Source organism: Cynocephalus volans, chromosome 1, assembly GCF_027409185.1.
Source record: "Cynocephalus volans isolate mCynVol1 chromosome 1, mCynVol1.pri, whole genome shotgun sequence".
Taxonomy (NCBI): Eukaryota; Metazoa; Chordata; class Mammalia; order Dermoptera; family Cynocephalidae; genus Cynocephalus; species Cynocephalus volans.
The window spans coordinates 120,446,202-120,471,605 of record NC_084460.1 but is presented as its reverse complement, the minus strand read 5'-3'; the positions used below and the strand labels follow the sequence as shown (position 1 = coordinate 120,471,605).

The window sequence follows — 25,404 nt, the reverse complement described above, 5'->3', positions numbered from 1 at the left end:
TTATATGTTATAAGTCACATATGCATATTGTAATAACCAGAACCACCACTACAAAAACTACAACAAGATATATACTCAAAAACAAATTTATAGACAAATCAAGATGAAATCCTAAAAATGTTCAAATAATCCACAGGAAGACAAGAAAACCAACAGGACCAAAAAACAGAAAAAATAAACAAAAAAGAAGTAATAAAATGGCAGACTTAAGTGTTAACATATCAATAATTACCTTAAATGCAAATCATCTAAATAAACAATCACAACATGGATTGGCAGAGTAGATTTTTTAAATGGCCCATGACATGCTGCTTTCAAGAAATTCAAATTCAGCAACACAAGTAAGTTAAAGGTGAAAGAATGGAAAAGATGTAACAATAATTTTTTAAAAAGCAGAGCAGCTACATTAATAACACAATCAACAAACAGGGTCTAATTAACAGATATAGAATACTCCACTCAACAACAGCAGAAAACACATTTTTTTTTCAAGCACCCATGGAACATTCATCAAGTCGGACCATATCCTGGACCATAAAACAAACCTCAAAAAACTTAAAACAACTGAAATACATAATGTATTCCCTGACCATAATCGATTTGAACTAGAAATCAGTAACAGAAAGACAACAGAAAATCTTTAAACAGGGGAATAAACCAACACACTTCTTAAAAGTCCCTGGGTCAAAGAGAAAGACTCTAATATTAAAATATATACATAAAAATGAGTGAAAAACATGACACACCAAAATATGTGGGATGCAGGTAACACAGTATTTAGAAGAAAATTTATAGCACTAGAAGCATACATTAGAAATGAGAAAATAGCTCAAACCAATAACCTAATTATCTACCACAAGAACCTGAAAAAAAAAAAAGAGCAAAAGAATGAAGGATATAATAAAGAACAAACACAAATCAATGAAATGGAAAACAGAGAAAATCAATGAAACAAAAAATGTATAAGCCTCTAGCAAAAGTAACAACAAAATAAAGAGAAGACACAAATCAGTATAGATATCAGTGCAGCTCCCACAGCAATTAAAAAGATAATAAGGGAATACAGTACTACAAACAACTTTACACTCTTAAATTTGATCCAATTTCTTAAAACCACACTACCAAAAGTCAACTAAGATGAAATAGATAATATAAACAACTCTATAACCATTAAAGAAAACTGACTTCATAATTTAAAAGTCCCCAAAAAAGAAATCTCCAGGCTCAGATAACTTCACTGGTAAATTCTACCAAACATTTAATGAACAGTTAATATCAACTGTTCACAAACTCTTCCCAAAAATAGAAGAGAGGACAATTCCCAACTCATGAGGTTAGTATTACAGATCCCAAAATGAGACAAAGACATCACAAGGAAAGAAAATGACAAGCCAGTATCTTCCAAATACAGATGTAAAAATCCTTAACAAAATACTAGCAAACCAAATCCACCAAAACATAAAAAGGATCATGCACCATGACCAAGAATTTATCTCAGGAATGTGAAGTTGACTTGACATCTGAAAATCAATTAATATAATACACCATATCTATAGAACAAAGAACAAAAACCTTTATTTTTGGCAGATCATCTCAGTATTACAGAAAAACCTTTGATGAGATCCAACACCCTTACACAATAAAAACACCCAACAAACTAGGAATAGAAGGAAACTTCCTCAACCTGATAAAGGTCATCTATGAAAAATCCAGAGCTAACATCATACTTAATGATGAAATACTGAATTCTTTCCCCTAAGATCAGAAAAAGATAAGGATGTCTGCTCTTGCTACTTCTATTCAACACTGTAGCAGAGGTTCTAGCAAGGTAAATTAAGCAAGAAAATGAAAAAAAAAAGGCATTCATATTGAAAAAGAAGAGTAAAACTATCTATTTGCAGATGTCATGATCTTATAAACAGAAAACATTGAAGAATCCATTAGAAAATTACTAGAACGAATAAGCAAGTTCAGCAAGGTTGCACAGTGTAGTGGATTGAATTATGTCCCCCCAAAACTCCCTGAAGCTTGAATTGTGTCCCCCAAGTTTTATGTATTAGAAACTTAGCCCCCACTGTGACTGTTAAGAGGGTGGGAGATCCTATTAGGGTAATTGAAAGGGGGAGCCTTGAAGAGGTGATTGGAATGTAGGATTATGCAGTAGTGAACTGATTAAAAATGGTGGTCGGCAGGACCAGCCCATGGCTCACTTGGGAGAGTGTGGTGCTGATAACACCAAGGCCATGGGTTCGGATCCCTATATAGGAATGGCCGGTTAGCTCACTTGGGACAGTGTGGTGCTGACAACACCAAGTCAAGGGTTAAGATCCTCTTACCAGTCACCTTAAAAAAAAAAAAATGGTGGTTGGGGGCATGGTTCTGAGGGCTTTAAAAGAAGAGGGGAGTCTGTCTTGCTCTCTGCTCTCTCTGTTTCCACCATCTTGTAACGTGAGACCTCTGGGTCACTGCCACCACCAGCAGATGGACTTTGGACTTCCCAGCCTCAGACACTGTAAGCAATAAATTTCGTTTTCTTTATAAATTACCCAGTTCCATGTATTTTGTTATAAGCAACACAAAACGGAGTAATAAGAACAGTATACAAAAATCAATTATATTTCTATACACTAGCAATGAACAATCCAAAAAAATGAAACTGAGAATTAAAGCCACTTATAATAACAACAAAAGAACAAAGTACTTAGCAATAAATTTAACAAAACAGGTACAAGACTTGTACACCAAAAAATAAAAAACATCATTAAAAGAAATTAAGAAAGACCTAAACAATTAAAAAGACATCTGGTGTTCATGGATCAGAAAACTTAACATTGTTAAGATAAAAATACTTTGCCATGTTGTGCGGTGTCACAACACCAAGGTCAAAGGTTCAGATCCCCTTACTGGTCAGCTGCAAAAAAACCCAAACCTCTGCCAAATTGATCTACAGATTCAATACAACTCATATCAAAATCCTAGCAGCTTTTTTTGCAGACATGAACAAAATGATCCTAAAATTCAAATGGAATTGCAAGGGATCCAGAATACCCAAAAAATAACCTTGAAAGAACAATGACGATGCATACTTTCTGATTTCAAAACTTACTACAAAGCTAAAGTAACCAAGACACTGTGGTATTGGTATAACGATAAACATATAGATTAAAGAATAGAATCGAGGGTCCAAAAATAAAGACCTGCATTTATGGTCAACCAATTTTTAGACAGGATGCCAAAACAGTGCAGTGCAGAAAGAAATCTTTTTGGCAACTGGTGTAAGACCAAGGGGTATCCACATGCAAAAGAATGAAGTTGGACTACTTCTTCATACCACATACAGAAATTAACTCTACAGGGATTAAAGACCTATATTTAAGTGTTAAAGCAACAAAACTCTCAGGAGAACATATAGGAGTAAATCTTTGTGACCTTGGATAAGACAAAGCCTTCTCAGTTAGCCATATCCAAAAGCACAAGTAAAAAAAAAAAAAAAAAAAGAAATAGGTAAATATGACTTCATCAAAATTTATAACTGTTACAACGCATCAAAAAGAGTAAATACTTTATTAAACTTAACCAAGGAGGCAAAAGATTTGTACACTGAAAACCACAAAACACTGTTGAAAGAAGTTAAAGAAGACACAAATAAATGGAAAGACATCCCATGTTCATGGGTTGGAAGACTTAATATTGTTAAAATGTCCATACTACCCAAAGCAATCTACAGATTCAATGCAACAGCTATCAAAATCCCAATGGCATTTTTTATAGAAACAGAAAAAACAATCCTACGATTCAAATGAAACAACAAAAGAGTCCAAAAGGCCAAAACAATCTTGAGAAAGAACAACAAAGCTGGAGGCCTCATCACACTTTCTGATTTCAAAATATATTACAAAACTACAACACAATTAAGACAGTACGGTAATGGCATAAAGACAGACATACAGACTAATGGAACAGAATAGAGAGCCCAGAACCCACACCTATACTGTCAAATGATCTTCAACAAGGGTTCCAAGAATCCACAATGGGGAAAGGACAGCTCTTCAACAAATGGTGCTAGGAAACCAGGATATTCACATGAAAAAGAATTGAAATTTGACTCTCATCTTACACCATGCACAAAAATCAACTCAAAATGGATTAGAGACTCAAACATAGGACCTGAAACTATAAAACTTATAGAAGAAAACACAGAGGAAAAGCTTCATGACATGGCAATAATTTCTTAAATATGACACCAAAAGCACAGGCAAAAGCAAAAATAGACGAGTGAGACTACAAACTAAAAAGCTTCTGCACAGCAAAGGAAACAATCAATAGAGTGAAGAGGCAACCTATGGAATGGGAAAAAATATTTGTAAAACACATATCTGATAAGGAGCTAATATCCAAAATATATGAGAAACTCCTATAACTCCATAGTAAAAAACTAAATAACCTGATTTAAAAATGGGCAAAGGATCTAATAAACATTTCTCCAAAGACAACATATAGATGGCCAACAGGTACATGAAAAGATGGTCAACATACCTAATCATCAAGGAAATGCAAATCAAAACCACAAAGAGCTATCACCTCATGTTAGGGTGACCATGATCTAAAAAAATAAATAAATAAAATAACAAGTGTTGGTGAGGATATAGAGAAAATGGAAACGTTGTACACTGTAGGTGGGAATGCAAAATGGTGCGGCCACTATGGAAAACAATATGCAGGTTACTCAAAAAACTAAAATGAGAATTCCCATACGTTTCAGCAATCCCACTCTGGGTATTTATCCAAAAGAACTGAAATCATCAGCTTCTTGAAGAAATATTTGCACCCATGTTCACTGCAGCATTATTCACAATAGCCAAGATGTTGAAACAAACTAAATGTCCACCAACAAATGAATGGACAAAGAAAATATGGTATATACATACTGTGGAATATTATTCAGCCTTTAAAAAAAAAAAGGAAATTCTGTAATATGCGATAGTATGGATGAACCTTGCGAACATTATGCTAAGTATAATAAACCAATCACAAAATCAAAGACTTCATGATTTGATTTACATGAGGTATATAAAGCAGTCAAATTCATAGAAGCAGAAAGTAGAATGGTGGTTGTCAGGGGTTGAAAGGAGGTAGAAACGAGGAGTTGCTATTCAACAGGTATAAAGTTTCAGTTATGCAAACTGAAAAAGTTCTAGAGATCTGCTGTACAACATAGTACTTATAGTTAACAATATTTTACTGTACACTTAAGTTGTTAAAATGGCAGAGCTCATGTTAGGTGGTTTTTTAAATCACAATAAAAATTTTTTCGAATTGTTGTGCTTCAAAAGACACTATCAAGAAAGTGAAGACAACACCGCAGAATGGGAGAAAATATTTGCAAATAATTTATCTGGTAAGAGTCTAATATCCAGAATATATAAAGAACACTTACAACCCAACAATAAAAAGAAAACCCAATTGAAAAATCAGCAAAGGATCTGAATAGACATCTCTCCACATAATATATACAAATGGCCAATAAGCACATGAAAAGATGCTCAACATCATTAGCCATAAGAGACATGCAAATCAAAACCATGAAATACCACTTCACACCCACTAGGATAGCTATAATCAAAAAAATATCAAGTGTTGGCTAGGATATTAGAAAACTGGAACTCTCATACATTTTTGGTGAAAATTTAAAGTAGTAAAGCCACTTTGGAAAACAGTCTCAAAGTTCCTCAAATAGTTAAACACAGAGGTACCATATGACTCAGCAATTCCACTCAAGGTATGTATACACAGAGAACTGAAAACAAATGTTCACATAAAAATTTGCACTTGAATGTTCATAGCAGCATTATTCATCATGGCCAAAAAGTGGAAACAACCCAAATGTCGATCAATTGATGGACAAAATGTGGTATGCCCATATGATAGATTACTATTCAGCAATAAAAATAAATGAATTAATGAAACATGTTACATCGTGTAGCATTATCTTAAATGAGACATAAAGGACCGTATACTTTATAATACCATTCATATGAAATGTCCAGAAAAGGCAAATTCCTAGAGACAGAAAGTAGACTACTGGCTGCCAGGGGCCAGGAGGAGGGGAGAATGGGGATTGACTTTTAACATGTAGTTTCTTTTCATGGTGATAAAAATGTTCTAAAATTGATTATGGTATCAATTAATTGAAAGTATGCATATAATTAAGAAATTCTTCCCAAATTGAACTACTGGTTTACTCAATTCCTAGCAAGCTCCCAGCAATATCTTTTTTTGTAAAGCTAGATGAGATTATTCTAAAATTTATATGAAAAGGCAAAGGAACCAGAAGAGCTAAAACAATCTTGACAAAGAAGAATAAAGTGAAAAGAAGCACTCTACCTGGTGAGACTTACTGTATAGCTATAATCATCAAGACAGTGTTGTACCAAATGAAAGGCAGACACAAAATCAATGGGACAGAATAGAGAACCCAAAAATAGACCAACACGATTATGTCCAACTGATTTTTGACAAAAGGGCAAAAACAAGTCAATGGAGGAAGAACTATCTTTTTTTTTTTTTGGTACTCTTTTTTGTATTCTTACAAATAGTACTGGAACAATTGAACATCAATGGGGGAAAAAAAGACATTTTACCTAAACATCACAACCAATACAGAAATTAATTCAAAGTGGATCATGAATTTAAATGTAAACATAAAACTATAAAACTTTTAGAAGAAAACACAGGAGAAATCCTTCAGGACTTGAACTGAAACTCTTCCTTATACTTGGAACCAAACGCATGCTCCATAAAAGAAAAATAAACTGGACTTCAACAAAATTAAAAATGTTTGCCCTGCAAACCTTGTGAAGATAAAAATATAAGCTACATACTGAGAGAAAATGTTTGCAAACCATATATCTGACAAAGGTCTCATATCTAGAATATGTAAAGAACTCTCAAAATTTAACAGTAAAAAACCAAATATTCTGATTAGAAAATGAGCAAAAAACATAACAGATACTTCACAAAAAGGAGATATAGATAGCAAATAAGTATTACATGAAAAGATGTTAAATATCATTAGCCATTAGAGAAATGCAAATTAAAACTACACTAAAATATCACTATATACTTGTCAGAACAGCTAAAATTTAAAAATAATGATAACACCAAATGCTGGCAAGGATACAGAAAAAGTATATCTCATATACTGCTGATGGTGATGTAAAAGGGGTACAGTGACACTGGAAAACAGTTTGGGAGTTTCTCAGATAACTAAATATGCACTTGCCATACAACCCAACAATCTCACTCTTGGGCATCTCTCTCAGAGAAATGAAAACTTTTGTTTTCACAAAATCCTGTATATGAATGTTCATAACCTCTTTATTCGTAATTCCAAAATACTAGAACGTACCAAAAGTCTTTCAACAAGTAAATAGCTAAATGTATTAATACATCATTATATATCATTCTGGAAATGACTATAGAGGTAGAGACTAGGTTGCCAAGGGACAAGGAAGAGTGTTGGGGTGGGGTGCAAATATCAAGGGGTAGCAAGAGGCTTTGTGGTGATGCAACAGTTCTGTTATCTTCATTGTAGTGATAGTTACATGAATTTATATATGGGATAAAACTGCACAGAACTATACACACACACAAATGAGTGCAGTTTTAAAAAAATGGTGAAAACAGTATATTGAGTACTCTAGTAAACAGTAATGTACCACTGTCAATTTCCTGATTTTGATGTCTTACCAGCACTTTATAAGATGTCTAGGTAAAGAATACACAGGACTCTATGAATTTTGCCACTTCCTGTGAGTCTATAATTTTTTCAAAATAAAGTTTTTAAAAAAATAACATGAGAGGGGAAAAAGAAGGTAAGATAAGAGGTATAGAAGAAACAAGACTGGCCATTAATTGCTAACTGTTGAAGCTAGGTAATGAGAATATGAGGGTTCCTACTAATATTCTACTTTTTCATCTATTTAAGCTTTTCCATAATAAAAAGTTAATAAAAATTATAAGAAAGCTATATACCAAAATGTTAACAGCAGTTTCTCTTGCTGAGTTTTTCCTTTTGCTAACATGCATTTTAAATTTTTTCTACAAAATTTCTTATATAAAGCAATTTTTAAAAATCTTTGCTTATACTCATTGTTCTACTCTTTTTTGGGGGGCGGGGGGGACACCTGGCCAGTATGGGGATCCAAACCCTTGACCTTGCCAACACCACACTCTACTCATGTAAGCTAACTGGCTAGCCCTTCTACTTTTTTTTCTTTTTAAAGGCAGCACTGCCAAAAACATTTTAAACATATAAAGAACCCCACTGATATCTCCTCCTCTGACAATATACTGCATAAGTAATTTGAAAGTATTTCATCTAAATACCAATTTATATTTCACCCAATTAAATTTCACCTGGAAGTTCCAATATCTTTCTCTAAAATTAACGAAAGGGATCTTGCTACAACAGATTTACAGTCAGCACAGTAACTCATCATTATAGTGATCCTCACAGAAGAGAACAGGTATGGAAGAAGTTCAAGACACCCTAACATGTTTTAATAATCCTGGTTGGGTCTGCATTCGAAATTTTGCCTGTTATCATACTTAACTTTAAATTGTTTTGTTTTAAAATTGTATGTGGTTTTTCACATTTTTCAAACATATTTTTCAAAAGCAGATCCTGAAAAGTTTACAATGGTTACAATACCATGCTGAAGAATTCAACAAATACTTACGGATCTGAAAAAGTAGCAATAATTCACTGAAAAGGAGTATTTCTCACCATGCAATTATTTATTTTAAAATTTTAATTTGATTATTTAAATGTATTTGTACATAAAGCAAAAATGATAAAATACCCTTTCTCTCAGTAATAAAATTAAAATAATTTTAGTTAAATAAGTTAAAACTAAGTTATAATAGAAATAATAAGAGACCTCAGCTCTGCATTACCTGTGGAACTTTGGGTAAGTCACAATCTCTCTGAAACTTGGTTTCCTCATCTACATACTGAAGGAGTTATACTTGTTAATCTTCCAGCTGCAAAATCCTGTGTTCTAATGTTCTAATACATACTTCATAACCTTTGACCCATGATCTTTCTAATGACACCTTTGGGAAAGATTTATAACATATATGATATATCAATTACATTATAACCAACTTTCAAAAGTTTAAATCATTTGGGAAAATGTGATTCTGAATATATCAGGGTTTCTCAACATCGGCACTAATGCCATTTTAAATGGCTAATTTCTTTGTTGTGCCGGCTATCACGGGCATCGTAGGATGTTTAGCATCTACCCACTAGATGCCAGTAGAATCCGCCAGCTTGACAACCAAAAATATCTCCAGACGTAGTCTTAAAATCACCTCTGGTTTGAGAACCACTGTATTAGATTTAAAATGTCCAGGGTTTTTGGAGATGGGAAGGGGGAAGAAGAAAGATTGTTTCCATTTTGCGGTACAGGAGGAAAAGCATGAGAAAGGCTAGGAACGTTTCCTAACAAAACGAAAAGGTCCGATTGCAACACATACACTATAAAAAGAAAAGGTACCTTTTTGTATGAAGACTACTGAAAAATGTTACAAATAACGCTGTGTGTGGCTAACGTAGTAATAATGAGAACAGCAGTATTAAAGCTGTGAGGGAAATCCACAGGTATTCCACTATATCTTGTTAAGCATCCTCAATAAAGTATTTCCCAGGAGGCACCCATCCTCAAGTTACCTGCTATTCTCTAACCACTGAAAATACCCACATGAAAAACTCGTCCACCCATAATAGTTAAATACTGTAAGCATCTGTGTGTTTTAACCAGATGTAAATGTGGTACAAACTCCATTAAAAGTAACACTGAGGAGTCAAGTCCTTTATATTTTTAAAGAAAGGCCAAAGAAATCCAGTGTGGAGAAGTTACATTTAAATGTTACAAAAGAAAATTAAACATTCATTTTTGGCTCTTTAATGCTCACTATAAAATCAACTCGGCCATATTTTCCAACAAACAGACAAATACCCAGTTTCCTTAGTCTATTCTTGGGTAGGTCACCAGACTGGGAATAAGAGACCCAGAGTCTATTCCCAGCTGCAAAACAGATTGGTAATCTTAAACAAATTATTCACTCAGGTTAAGGTTCTACTCCGTATCATGCTCACAATACTGAAAATCTACCCAGATACAAGCAGAGAGAAACTCAGGACTTCATCCTGCACCCAAAGACCAACTGCAGACATATTTTTAGATTTATTAAATCTAAAAATCTGAATAGTATTTATAGCAACATTTAACATACTTGAAATTTCAAAACTGTGTGGCCTTTACCGATGCCCTCTATAAATTTAAGAAATGCTCTTTTTAAATCATACCATGCCCAATTTTGCCAAGTTCTATATGCAAATTAAACAAATCATAATTCTTATGTAAAACAAACAAACAAAAAACTGTTTTAAATTCAAGTTGTTGGGAAGAGTTCCAACTTCTGCATTTCTTCACTCTAGCTTTTAGTCTACTGCACAAGCAGTTCTTTCCTGGCACTGTAAAAAGTGCTTCGCAAAGTCTGGAGACCAAAAGTTTGCCCCATACCCTAATTCTGGAAAGGCTTTAGGTTTGTTCTTACCAATACACACACAGGTTTTTACTAGCCAACCAATATAGGGAGACAGGCATACATTTTTTCCTCTTAATACCGAGGAAAAAACCGTCTAGTAGACCAAGTTACCCGCCTGACCTTTCCGCAGACCATAAAAACTGTATAAACACAACGCAGTCCAACAGAAAATTTGTAAAAGCAGGCTCAGGAGGGAAAGGGGGTGTCCATTAGCCTTCGGTGGCCCCACGCTGTCAGACAGACACACCGGCTCACCGCGCAGAAGCCACTCACAAAGTTTCGCATCCCGCTGGGGAAAGGTTCGGCCCTGACTGCGCTCGCGGGGCCGACCCGGAAAACGCGGTATCTGGGAGGCCGGGCCGCGGTGGGGCCCCGTGAGGCCCCAGGCGCGCCAGCCACTGGGCAGGAAAAGCCCCGGCTTCTCCACGCTCCTCCGCCGCCTCCCTGCACACGGGCGCACTAGCGCGCACATACACTCACATATACACTCGCTCACACACACACTCCCCCCCACCCCCGCCTCGAAAGAAAGCCGCGGGAGCCGCAGCCAAAGCCCCTCCTTCCGTCCAGGCCTGTTCGCTTAGTGGAGCGCCCCCCGAGGGCGCCCAGATCCAGCCGGCGGCCCACAGGCTCGCTCCGCTCGGCTCAGCCCACCGCCCGCGCAGCTCCGCTTCTCTGCTCCGCCGGCCGCCGAGCGGACCGCTAGCAAGGTGCGGCTAGTCCGATTCAGCCTGGGCTCCAAAAGCTCAGGGAACCTGAGGGCTCCCTGCCTCCCAGGTTTAAGAAATGGAACTTTTACGCTTCATTATCCTTGGTAAAAATCCGCACCCCTACAAACCATGGCCTAAGCCCCTTTCCTTAGTGAACCCAGTAATCAAAAGAAGTATCGAACACAACACCCCAAAACACAGCCTTGTAATATCACACAGCCTCACAGTGAGAAATCTTTCAGCAACCTCTTCCTTAATCCTTCCTTACTCTTCACCACACCTTAATTTACTCATTTAGTTTTCCCTTGCCTTCCTGTTACTAACGTTAGAGCTGTATTTTTCCTAAAAGTCTTCTCTAAACCTTCTTTCCATGTTACTCTTTTGAAATTCACTTTTCTAACAATAATAAGCTTCATAAATCCCTTCCACCACATCTCCCTCTAAGCTATTCAAAATCTCTCCACAACTTTTATAATTTTTATCAGCTCCTACCAAATCAATTCATAAATTACTTTTTCAGACACTGCATTTTTTGTCTGTTCCCTCATTCCCTCAAAGCTAACTCTTTCCAACATAACACACAAATTTGCCCCAAACTGCCCTCAATTTTTGTGAACCTATTCCAGAAAGGCCGCCACAGTCACTGAAAAATCCATTTCCTAAGCATGCTCCAGTAACTTGAAAACGATCTTTCCAAATATTCTCTAACAATTCATTTGAATCACTCATAAGTTGAGACTACCAGGCCCATTTCCCTACAGACTAATTATATAACCTAATCAAATGACAAAATTCTCTCTACCATTATATGTATCTAAACATATACATAGAACTAACCCTGAAACAAAGCTGCACTAGGATGAAACACTAATACAGTACTATGTATTTTGTGCCTTATGATATTTTTCTCCCTGCCATTTCATGTTTCTGCCTTAAATATGTTCTCTCTGACACATGAACTAACAACAAAACTCTATCTGAGCAGGAAAGGTAGTAAGTATTCTTTGCTCAGAGGTCGAGCAAGTTATTCATGTGAGGAATATAATGCAAATACAAAGGGTTTGGAGCATACAGCATTGGTCCCTTGATGATTTAAAAATATCAGTTACTGGGACCATAGCAAGGCACTGGTAAACAATCTCTAAAACCACAGTAATGTAAGCACTTCAGAATCAGGTCTTAGTACAAGAGAAAAGGTGACGGAAGACAAAGTTTGATAAAAATTACTACTATTGTGGAACTGGGAAAGCTAAAGTTTGGGAAGAGAGACACTGCCAAAGAATAAGGGGTCTGGTCTAGGTCTTAAATATTAACAATGAAGGTAAGTATATGGAAGATGATGAAGGTTTCAAACCCTAAGGTTATAATGCTTAAGATTTTTTTTTTTTAAAGTAGCAACAGGTCAGTTTTAGCTATATTTTGATTTTGGAAATGGCAAAACAGCTCCTTCAGAGATGTTCAATAAATTATAAATAAGAACTAGAAATAAGCCAAGAAAGCATATTTAGAACTGTATATCTGGGAATCATGTATATACAGGTAATAAATGAAATGGGAAGACAGAGAAAACCAGCCTTGTAAGAACACTAAGAAAATATGAGATAAACGTTAGACAAAAAAGAAAAAACAGTAAAGTCATTTTAGATCCCTTAGGACATCTCCTTCCTACCATCCACCCCATTCCTTCCAATTTTTACCTGAGCCTCTTTACATACAAAAATCATCGCCAATTTTTGCAAAAAGAAAGTCTGATGTAGTTTCTGAGGCACTCAAGTAGAGATCTAAGATCTCAATGTCTCTACCATTGATGGTATTTTTTTAAAAAGTTATGCAGATGTGCAGGTAGTACCACCTTTATTTATTTATTTATTTATTTATTTATTTTTAAAGATGACCGGTAAGGGGATCTTAACCCTTGACTTGTTGTTGTCAGCACCACGCTCACCCAGTGAGCAAACCAGCCATCCCTATATGGGATCTGAACTCATGGCCTTGGTGTTATCAGCACCACACTGTCCCGAGTGAGCCACGGGCCGGCCCCCAGTACCACCTTTATAACATCATGGGTGGCATGGACTGTTCTTATTTTCACAGAGAAGGAAGAGGCTCCTGCCATTAGTTATTTCCTTGGTATCACGTTTTCTCCATATCTTCTCTGCTGCAAGCTACTCCTTCCCTTCTTAACCTTATTCTTATTCACATTTGGGTCAACTCCAGCCTCCCCATTCATTTCCAGTCCATCTATTTACTGGCTTCTACCAGCTTGTCCATGTTCTGTTATCAACAAATTTGCCCTACATCTTTTACCTTTCACCTCTCACTTCCTTCCTATCTTTAATACATCTCAACCTCATCTTTTCTTCCGTCTCATTTCTAATCCACAAATATCTCTCAGCTGAGTTTATATCAGTATATTATATATGAATGATTAAGATTTTTCAAGTATTACTTATTTTATAAACAAAGAAACTGAAAGAACTGGTAAACTTACCAAATACAACTATTTTGTCAATCCCGATGCCCCAACACTTCGGATCTCTATCATCTCTTCCCTGGATTGCTGTGACTACCTCCTCATCTTACCTCAAGCTTGGCTTTTCCCAGACAACCTGCTTCTCTCCTGACTTAGCTATATATCATTCTCCTACTCCTTCAGTTTGACAAAAGGACTTACTGCTTCTTGCTCCTCACGGCCACTCCCACTGTTATACTATCAATAAAAAATTGCTTTGCAGTTCACATTAGTCATTTAAACCATTCCGTCTGCATCATCAACCAAGCTCCACATCACCCTCCTATATTCCTTTCCCAATGACTTCAATTCTGCTTTGTCTCATATTCAGCCATTATTCTCAATAACTTCAACAATAATGCTGAAGAATTTTCTATACCCTGACCCTTCTCATCTCCTAAAAACTTCATCTGCCCTTCAGCTAGTCACACATACATACTGAAAACAAGTCATCAGTTGGAAGTGCTGTACCACCAGGATTTTAACTTCAGAGATCCGTTTTTTCCTAAATCCCCTTTTTTTTCTAAAAAAAAAACCTACAATCACTTTATATTCCAGTTGTACACCTGCTCTTTACCTCCTTTCTGGCTTCACCTGTCTCCCTATATAATTTAAACCTGTCCGTCAGCCATTTTAACGCTGCCCTCTTCAGAATGTCATGACCTTCCATTATACTCACTATGCATCTCTTCAGTGATAGACAATCCTCACCATCTGTGTTCTCCACACCCACACACTGGGTGTTAAGCACCACCAGAAAGCCATGGAATCTTTCACAACAGATTTATTCTAAATACAACTCTCCATCTCATTGACTAATCCAAATCATTTTCATATTTAAATCCTTAATCCCATCAAATACTCAATCCCTTCCATAAAATTCCCTTAAATTACACCTTCTCCACCTGTAATCAAATCTCTACAGCTTTTATTTTTTTTATTTTTATTTATTTATTTATTTTTTTTTCTACAGCTTTTAAAATGCAGTATCTTCATCCATCTATTACTTTCTTGCCTCCAGTTTTGGAATAAGAGTTGTTCTTTCTTCTTAAACTAAACTTCTTAATAAAATTTCTACATTCATTGCTTCTATATTCTTCCAACCCACTCAGTAAACCCCATGCACTCTGCGCGCGCGCGCACGCTCTCTCTCTCTCTCTCTCTCTCTCTCTCCCCCCTCCCCCTCTCCCATGTACCAAATCCTAGGACCCACCTCCCAAGTCCTTATCCTGTCTTTGGCAATGACACTTGGAAGTACCTACCTTGGTTTAATGTCACTGTACCACATGATTCTACTCTGATCTCCCTGGTTGCTCCTTCTGTTTCCACAGACTACTCTTCTTCTTCTCAGCCCAAATTGTCAGTATTTTCCCAAGTTCTGTCCTGGAGCCGTCTATAATTCTCTCCTGCTCAGGGTCTCATCCCTTACCATTGCTTATACATTTTCATTCTTCGTAAGGATATCTTCCTGCAGCTCCCCAAAATAATCTTTAAAACCATCACCCTCTGCTACAATCTAATTTATTCCTAAGTAGAATAATGATTTCTTTTTAACTAGATTCTTCAACTATAGCTTCAATTAACACCTCAATTATCAGTTCAAATAATTTCATAACCATCAGCACCCTATCAAATCCAGAATCAGTAGCTTCAATTATCAACTTTATGTACATATTCCCAAATCTCTTTTGGACCTCTTGCCTCAGCTCCAATGCAGTATTTTTAACTCTAGCTAGATAACTCCTCGTGGATACTTCCATTGGTGCCTTACACACTGGTCAACGTGTCTTAAAACACAAAAATAGTTCTGCTAACTGATCCAACTAATTTCTGTTAACAACATCACCATTCTGAGTTACCCATGTTAAAAGCCCTAGAGCGGGCCGAGCCCGTGGCGCACTTGGTAGAGTGCTGCGCTGGGAGTGCAGCGACGCTCCCGCCGCGGGTTCGGATCCTATATAGGACTGACCGGTGCACTCACTGGCTGAGTGCCGGTCACGAAAAAACGACAAAATAAATAAATAAATAAATAAATAAATAAAAGCCCTAGAGCTTCCCTTAACCTTTCTTTTTCTCCACTGTTTCCCAAAAGTCCATTTGCCATCAAACTCTTCCATTCTTTCTGTGAGGTATTTACATCTATCCCTTTCCTTTCATTCCCACTACCACCATCCCAACTTAGACCGTCAATACATCACACTTTTGCCATAGCCTTCTAACTTTGTCTCCTAGTCACTGGAGTCTCATCATTACAAAACAGAAAGGTCACCAGATTGTACACTTAAACCACCTCTTACTTCTCCACTCAAAAATTATCAAATGGGTTCCTCACTGCATACTGAGTCAAGTTAAAACTCCAAACCAAAAAACAGAAACTATAATAGTTCAATAATTATGGAATGGATAGATACACTGTGGTATATTCATATAATGGAATCCCACACAGCAATGAAAAAGAATGAAATACTGCTTTATGCAACATGGATTAATCTCACAGACATAATGTTGAGCAAAAGAAACCAGACATAGAGGTATGATTCCAGTAATACAAAATTAAAAAAACACACAAAACTACTGTTGTAATAGAGGTCAGAATAATAGTTACTTTTGGTTGGAGGAGACATCAACTTGGAGGTGACACATGAGGGTGCCTTCTGTGATGCTGGATCCTATAACGAACTAGGTAGTGGCTACACAAATGTATATCTAAGAAAAACTAATTAACCTGCACCCTTAATATTGAAGCACTTTACTGAAAATGTTATATCTCACTAAACATATTTTTAGAAGCCAGTTTAGTCTGGATTTGGAGATTTTCCATCTACTTTCCAGCTTTATTTCCCTCCATTCCTCAACATGAACCCTAAATTATAGCTAATCTAGACTACCAACCCCTAAACATACCCAGAACTTTTCTCACTGTCACTCATTATCACTCCCTCTTTTTAGAATGCCAACCCTCACCATCTTGACCACTATAGTCCTTCTTACCCTTCCAGGTCTAAACTACACACCAATTTCTCCGCAAAGCCAACCCTGATGAAACTTGCCATAGTACTTGTGTCACAGACAGATGTGTATATATTTTGTCCCTGGATAAATTCCTGAAGAACATGGACTATGTCATATATAAACACGTATTCTTTACTCTGCCTACCATGGAACACTGCACATAGTAAGTATACAAAAATATTCCCTGAATGAATAAACTCTGGCAGTCCATCAAAACCACCCATCAATCTAACCCCTCTTTCTCCTACCCATCCATCACTGTCTCTACTCACAATTCATTCCAGATTACATATTTAACCATTCAACAAAGAATTGAGCACCTACTACATAAAAGAAACTGTAACTATCTACTCTAATGTAAGCCATTAAACTACCAAAAAATGTATACAATTTCAACTGCTGTCATGAGTCTTTCCACAACTCTAGATTTCCAATCATCTCCTCTTCCTTACTTCCAATCACATCCCATCCCCTCATTTCTAATCCTACTATTATCAAACTAAGTCAAGCCCTTCTCAGTTTCTCCAATAGCCTCCTAATTGGTGTTCTCACTGTACAACCACACTGCCTCCAATCCATCTTATATGGCATAACTATTGTCAGATTAAATTATTTTATATACAATCCTTGGATCAATTCTCTACGCAAAAAAGTTCAACAGCTATACATTAATGATATGTGTTCACATACTTTAATCCAATGTAAACATACTTTACTCTTCAAATCCTCCAAACAATCCTTGCCAGGAAGGTATAATGACTATCAATTTCCTCATGAGAAAACTGAGACTCACAGAGGAAGTAATTCTCCACAATCATAGAGTTGATAAATAGAAGGGCCAAGACTAAAACCCAGCTTCTGTTTGCTTACTAAGAACAATAGTACGTCATATCAAACATAAACTACCTAACTTAGCTTTCAAGGCCATCCATTTTCTACCCAATCCAAACTAACTCTTCCTACCTAATGTCATATTATGCCCTATTCATGAACTCACTCTGTGTTCCAAACTACAGGTTGTGACCAATTATTCAGTTGGTCATGAAATCAGTTTCATGTGTCACAACCAGTTTTTATTAACCCTCAGCCAGCTTTTTTTCTTTTTAGTCAAACAGAATAGAATAAATAACATCTGACATGGTAAGGACATTCACTGTATTAGGATACTTTTCATTTCACACATACACATGAACATTCATACATATATCAGGTGAAGATGTGTCATGTATTTCTTACTGTGGATCATAGTTAAAAAATAAAAAACTAACTCACCATTCCCTATATATACTAGGCTTCTGACCTCCAAGCTTTTGCTTATGGTGATCCCTCAAGTTGGAATGCTTTCTTTTGGTAACTTCTGCCATCAGAATCCTACCCATCCCTTCAAAGACTAGCTAAAATTCCACTTCTATGCCGCTTAAATGCAATCCCAAATTTTCCTTTAGGCAAATGCATTTCCTACCTTTTAGCTTCAGTAATTCAGTATTTTTCTTATGATACACTTGTGATCATAGTGTAAGTATCTGTGCACAAGTCCAACTCCCCTACTAGACTATAAATCCCAAAGGATTATTCCTGACTTCATCTAACAATGCTTTTGCATATAACCAATGTGCACTATCTGCTAAATAAAGAAAACTCACCCCATCATTTTCTGAAACCTTCAGTTACAAATCAACATAATTGAATAATTTCTACTACATTCCAAACTTCTGTTAACTCTTATCCTTCAAGCAGCCAAGGTCAAGGGTTCAGAACCCCATATCAGCTAGCAGCCAAAAAAAAAAAAAAGTTTTACCATTTTCCTCCTCAAAATAGCCCTTTCAGATAATCCTCTATACCTTCCATTTTCTCATGCTTTCCTCTAAATATAATCTGTCATCTTTCAATAATTCTTTTCCTTCTTTCTGAATCATCCTTTCTATTGGATATCACCCTTACTTCCCCATCTGCTCACCTTCCACCTTATTCCTAGTTCTCTAATATCTATACTGATGGATCTTATATTCTTTAAACAGATTTTTCGATCTTCATTTGCTCTTCAACTAGACCTCCTAAAATTATTTCAATTCATTTCTAGTGCACATATGTCAGCTCCATTAAGTTCTTTGTAGAAAAAGGCAGGTTATAAATAAATAAATGAAACAGAAACAAAACATATAGATCATTCAGATCTCCTACATCATCTCAAATTCCTTCTAATTCATTCATTTATTCACCAAGCATGTGTCTACTGGACAGACACCTTCACTTCTGTCTATTCTATTCTGTAATTCAGAAAGCAGCTTTGAGAAAAAGCATGCAGGAAAATGCCAACAGGGCCAAGCTGACTCACAGTCTTCACACATACAGACCAAGTAATTTGTGGGGTACAGGCTCAAGAAATGATAAACTAAAAGTTACACTAGACATAGATGGAAATAGACCCCCAGTTGTTACACGAGTCTCACCTCTATCCAACAAATGTGAATTTGAAAAGGAACAAACAAGTAGGAGCAGATAAAACAAAATAAGGAGAAAGCATTTGGACAAAAATAGATCTAGACTCTAGGTTCATTCTAGGGCTGTAAAAGAACTTTAGAGCCATTTAGTTCCTCTCTGAGATTCCCTAAGGAATCCTTTCAAATATCTAGCTAAAGTATGGTTCACTAAAGTCCTTTCCCCAAACCTTAGCCAATACTCATTTCTCCATTTGGTGAATTCCTATGGCCCTTACTGTCTATAAAACTCATTTGAGAACTTAATCATAAAATACTTTGCTCAAAGTAATGAAACTGTCTATTAACAAAAATACCCAGAAGTTATTTACATATTCAAATCAGTGTGGACCTCTTTAAAATAAGTTACCATGAGAGGCTACCACTTACTCATTCACTCTATCCATCCAACCATCTGATGCACTCAACCAACATTTATCTACTGCCCAACTAACTGTTCAAAATATTTCTGACTTGCTCTTTGGGAGTATTTTCCAAAATCAGTTAAGTCGACCCAGAAAATCATTCCTATTTCTGTGCCTAACTGAATTTAAGGCAAAACTGTTCTTTATTCACTCTATTTGATATTGATCTTCAGCATTTCTAAAAATCAAATCTTTCAAAGTAAAAAGATCTGTCACCAACAAGACTATTCAGAGTAACATTATGCCTTGTATTATTTACAAATGTGCCATCCTGGAGGGATTATGAGCTCCTAAAGGATAGGGACCATGTTCTACTAAACTTTATAGGTCCCCTCTCCCAACAACACACAATAGGTACTAAATAAATAGGTAAATTATATAGAATTGTGCTTGAGGCTCAACAGGTAATTCAGAATAGGTGTTCCAGGGGCCAGCCTGTGGCTCACTCAGGAGAGTGCGGTGCTGATAACACCAAGGCCACAGGTTCGGATCCTATACAGGGATGGCCAGTTTGCTCACTGGCTGAGCGTGGTGCTGACAACACCAAGCCAAGGGTTGAGATCCCCTTACCTGTCATCTTTTATAAAAAAAAAAAGAAAGAAAAGAAAAGAAAAGGTGTTCCAAGAAAGTTCTGATCACTACTACTGAAAATGACTACCAAAATATTAAAATTCTCATCTGGAGATATAATTTTGATATTTGTTTTTAAAAAATCAATTTTCTGAAATCTTACACTGTTACTGAATTATTTCACAACTGTCATTTTCCCCCAACAGGATGTCAATACTGTAATTCCTAGAGGGGAAAAAACTTCACCTAATATTCTTTATTACCCTAAAAATGAATTAAATCAAATCAGATAGATTCTTAAAATAGCTAGAAATCTTCTTTTTTTTGGGGGGGGGAAGCGGGGTGGATGGCTGATATAGGTATTGAACCCTGGACCTTGGTATTATCAGCACCACACTCTAATCAACTGAGCTAACTGGCCAGCCCTAAAAATCTCTAAACAGTCATTTATGCCTGAGGTAAGAAAATCCAAATTAAAATAGCACCCTGCTCCAGACCACATTTACTCCAGATTAAACTAGCCTCAGATTAAAAACACCCTTTGGTCCCACCCCTTCTATGTTTGTGCAGGATTGTTACAGTTCCATCCTAACCCATTTTATGTCTTCTTCCCTTAAATCTAATGGTCGTCCCTAGTCAGATATCCCTTGTGTCCTTCAATCTATAACACACAGACACACAGACACAATTCTGCCTACAATACCCCATAGTACTCAGCAATTTCCTACAGTCCCACTATTATTACTAATACTGAACAATATTTTCTATTAGTCATTCAACAGGTAATTAATAAGCACTTAAGGATCAAGCTGTTGTGAGCTTCCTCAGAGATTAAAGAAAGTCTTAGCTCCAGAGCAGGTTACAATCTAGTTACCATTTACAAAACAAAGAGAGAATAATTCCCATAAGCAAATATAAAATTTAGGAGTACATAGCATCTACATGTGAATACTGCTGTTATTGAAAGTAAGGAAGACTCTCAAGAGATAGTTACTTAAAGACATCCTAAAAGTGAAACAATATCTTTCTATTCTCCCAATATCCATCATGCTGACTTGCACTTCATACACAAATTTCAAAAACACTAATATTTTATGACTCTGTCCTAATATATGACCAGCATAGTTTTTTCCACCATATTCCCAACATATTAATAACTTAGATCTGCTAATTTCCTTATGACTGCCACAAATTCCAATCCCACCACTATAAGGTAAATCTTCACATTAACTATATCCAAATGCCCTTTTCTTCAGCCTCCCCCCAAATTATCACCACTTCCATCAAACCCTGTCCCTCATTTTCTCCTTCTTATCACATTTTCTCATTACTCCCTTCCCTCCAAAAAAGACACACACGTCCACATCAATCCATTCCTTCCTAAAAGCATTAACGATTGCCATAGAAGCCTGGAAAGAACACTCAAAGTCATTTTAATACATTTCCAGATTTCTTTCCCACACTAAAATTCCCCAGAAGACTGTCAAAGAACACTGCAACCTGGTAATTCCAAAATGAACAATTATCATTGTCATGCAATTTCTCATCTCTAATCCGCAAATCTTATGCTGCAAAGATGTTGTTTCCTACAACAAAGTTTTGTTATAGGTCCATCCAAACTTCCCTTTATCATCTCACCCAGTCTAATTTTAAATGCTCTCTCTACTTCAGTAAAGTTTTTCCTAGTCTAAATCCTCATCTAATATAGGGGGGAGTTAAAAGATACAGCCTAGGGTTGTTGGACTCTAAAATCAAGGTTTAAGTATATTATGTAAAGATACAAAAACATCGAATAAAAGAACTAAAGTAATAACTATCAAAGGTCGGAAAGGAGAAGGGGATAATGTCCAGGACACAAATTCTTTTCATTCATAGAAAGAAAGTCTTCTGACTACTTGATAGTGTCATTTTGATAAATAAAGAAATAATTGTGTATGCCTACTACTTGGAGACCTGGAGAAAAGTATGATAAGAACTAAAAATGCTAGGGCCGGCCCATGGCTCACTTGGGAGAGTGTGGTGCTGATAACACCAAGGCCCTGGGTTTGGATCCCACATAGGGATGGCCGGGTGAGCGTGGTACTGACAACACCAAGTCAAGGGTTAAGATCCCCTTGCTGGTCATCTTTTAAAAAAAAAAAAAAAGAACTACAAATGCTTAGAAGTAATATCCTCTAGAAAAAGGGACTGGAATGGACAGGTGAGACAGGGATTACTGCTTTTCATTGTAAGTCCCCTCAAAACAATTTTTAAAATTACATACATGTATCATTTGATAATAACTTAAAAGGGGAGAAAAACAATAATGACATACTACATTAAAGTGCATTACACTTAAAAAAATTAAAAGAACAGGTAATATACAGTGCTGGTAAGGGGACGGGAAGAAAAACTGGTCTCATTCTATGATGACAATAAAAATGAGCACAACATACTATGTAATATAATGAAGCCCTTTAAAAGAATGAGTATATCTAAATGTACTGACATAGAAAATTTTCCAAATTTTTTTAAAAAAATTATCCTGGATTATTTGTATTGAAAAAAAAAAGCCCTTCTCCACTCTAATACTAAATTATCATCCTCCTTTAGAGATATTTGCTAAAGGAATGAATGACTGAATTTTCCTTTCTCTCTCCCAAATTTCATTCCATCTTCCCCATTAATCTCTTTGCCCTTTAATTCCATAAAAAGATCTGGCATAATTAACATTCTTATTACCCTCTCTTCAGTTAAAGAAATATTACAATGTAATGTGTATATAGTTCTTCTTAATAACAAAAGGTGAATAATATCCAGGTAAATTTTAAGAGGACTGATCTAGCCCACAGTTTCCTTCTTGGAAATAGGGTCTGGTGTGAACTCAGCAAATCCAACTGAGAGAGCTTGGTTCATTTCCTGATATACAAATGCTAATCCTCCCTCCAACCTGGCTCTAGAATCATCCAGTCTCTTCAGGTTCCCCTAGACCTCATGATAACCAGTCCTGAACCCCTTGCAACCTAAAACCAAAACAGATATTCTAGATCTTCTATTCTGTAGGTGCACATTTTGCTCGCTGATACATTTTCTTCCATACCACCATGCCTCATGAGAGAGTACATCAGAAATTATGAATGGCAAAAGGTATCCCATCAGCCTGGGAGTTATGGAACCAATCCAGCCAACTAGACTAATTTGAGATACAAATGGAGCCTCCAAAGAAGGGCCACCAAGCATGGACTCCCCCCACCATTAATTATAATCTTCTGTACTGCAATCCAGACTGAATAATGTGGCACCAGTTCTCCTGGACCAGAAAAGCTAGGCAGTGAAGAAGAAAACCGCCAAGTCAAGTAATTTCCATTTCAGCATCTGCCAAGATAGTGTTCACCCAGCTTCTGGTGACAATACTTCAAATTTGCTAAAATCTAAACTCCATGGCCTAGAGAATACCCGTAGGCCAGGCCCTTCCACAAGGTCTGTTTCAGAGGTTCTCATATTTGCTGGTACAGGTCTAAAATGTCTCAGACCAAATTACAAAGGAAGGTCTAGTTTTCAGTGACCCCAACCACAGCCGGGACCCACACTTACCAGATGTCATCTACTGTAGAGCCCAAATAGGTTCGGAACTAGGCCATCCCGGCCCATCTGGAATAACTCTTTAGTCCTTGGACTAACATTTATTAATTATACTACATCTGTATATTCTATTACACATCCCCTGCATCTTCTCTAATATTTAGCACTCCCTCTTGCTTCAGACGCTATCTTTTCTACTCACAGAAACTCCCATAGCCCTTCTTTCCTTTCTTAGAAACGCTTCAGTTCTTTCCATAAAGAAATACCTAACGTATCTGCAACAATGAACACCCCCCGGAATCCTCAAGACTCCTCCACAGCCACCCCCTGCATTCCTCCACCTATCCGGCATCTTTCCTCCGGCCTCTCTCCCTGTTCACACTCCCACTATGTTTCCTGCAAGCATTCCCTTTTCTCCAACCCCTGCCCTTCCCTTCTCCGAAAGAGCACACTTGGGCAGCAACAGTGACTGAGGCCTGCGGTGCATAAAGCACTGCACCAGGCACGGTGGACAGACCTGCTGTCTCCCTAGCCTTTTCACACCCACACCCAGCACTCTCTGGCCTCCCCATGCAAACATCCCACCTCCCTCCCTACCTCTGACACCCCCCTCAAGCCTGGGAGGCCGCCTTCTCGCCTCCGCCACCTCCGTCATTATCCTTTCTCAACCCCCCTACCCACCATCCGCGCCCTGCTTCCTCCCGTACCCCAGCCAGCCCCTGCGTTTCCCTCGGCCTCGGCCGTTCCCCCGGCCACCCCCAGCCTCGCCACGGCTCGCTCCCCCCGGGGTCAGGCCGTTTACCGCCGCGCGCACCCCCCGCGCGCTGCCCCCTCCCCCTCCCCCGCCCTCCCCTGGGCCCGGGCCTGCCAGGCCCAGCGCTTTACCGCGGGCGGGCGCAGAGTCGCGCGGTCACCGACTGCAAGCGGCGGCGGCTCCAACCTTTCTAGGGGCCTTGAGAGGAGGGGAAGGGGGGAGGGAGGAGAACTTTTGCTGTAGCAGCTTCGGCAACAGCTCCCACCCCTGCGCCTTTCTCCTCTTCCTCCCCCTCCTCCTCCTCCTCCTCTTCCTCCTTCTCTTCCTCCTCCCAGAGCAGTAGAGACGCAGACATGCCGCGGCTAGAGCGCCACCGCGGTCGCCGCCACTGCCGGCCCGGTGCATTGTGGGAAGACCACCACACGGGAGGCGCTCCGCGGCGTCCGCCCTCTCCTGGCGCTACGACCTGTCTGGGAAGACCCTGCGTGGCTTCGATTCCGGCGCCTGCGTGTCAACAGCCTAGCGTGGCCCTGGAAGCTGGCCCAGAGCCGCGGGCCCCCCAGGGTAGGCCCAGGAGGGAAGCGAATTGAAAAGGATCGGAACTGAGGAAATCTCTTTGAGAGCGGGTTAACACCCCCGCCCACTTCAGCCTTAATTAACGTCTAGAGCCCCGAGAAGTGGAGGATTGGGAGTCGGGAGCGTTTCACGGCCGGGGAACTGGAAGGGGTGTGGACCTAGGTGAAAGGTTATCGGCCAGAACTTGTTG

General features: G+C 37.9%; 1 protein-coding gene across 2 annotated transcripts in view; it reads right to left on the bottom strand.

Annotated features, from left to right (window-relative positions):
• The window catches only part of ZNF148 (zinc finger protein 148), a 104,577-nt gene extending 79,621 nt beyond the window's left edge, over positions 1–24,956 (bottom strand). For both annotated transcript variants that reach the window (XM_063100920.1, XM_063100929.1), the window contains exon 1: positions 24,770–24,956. The gene's annotated coding sequence lies outside the window, so the exon portion shown is untranslated. The remainder of the gene's footprint in view (positions 1–24,769) is intronic.
• Between the last annotated feature and the right edge of the window lie 448 nt (positions 24,957–25,404).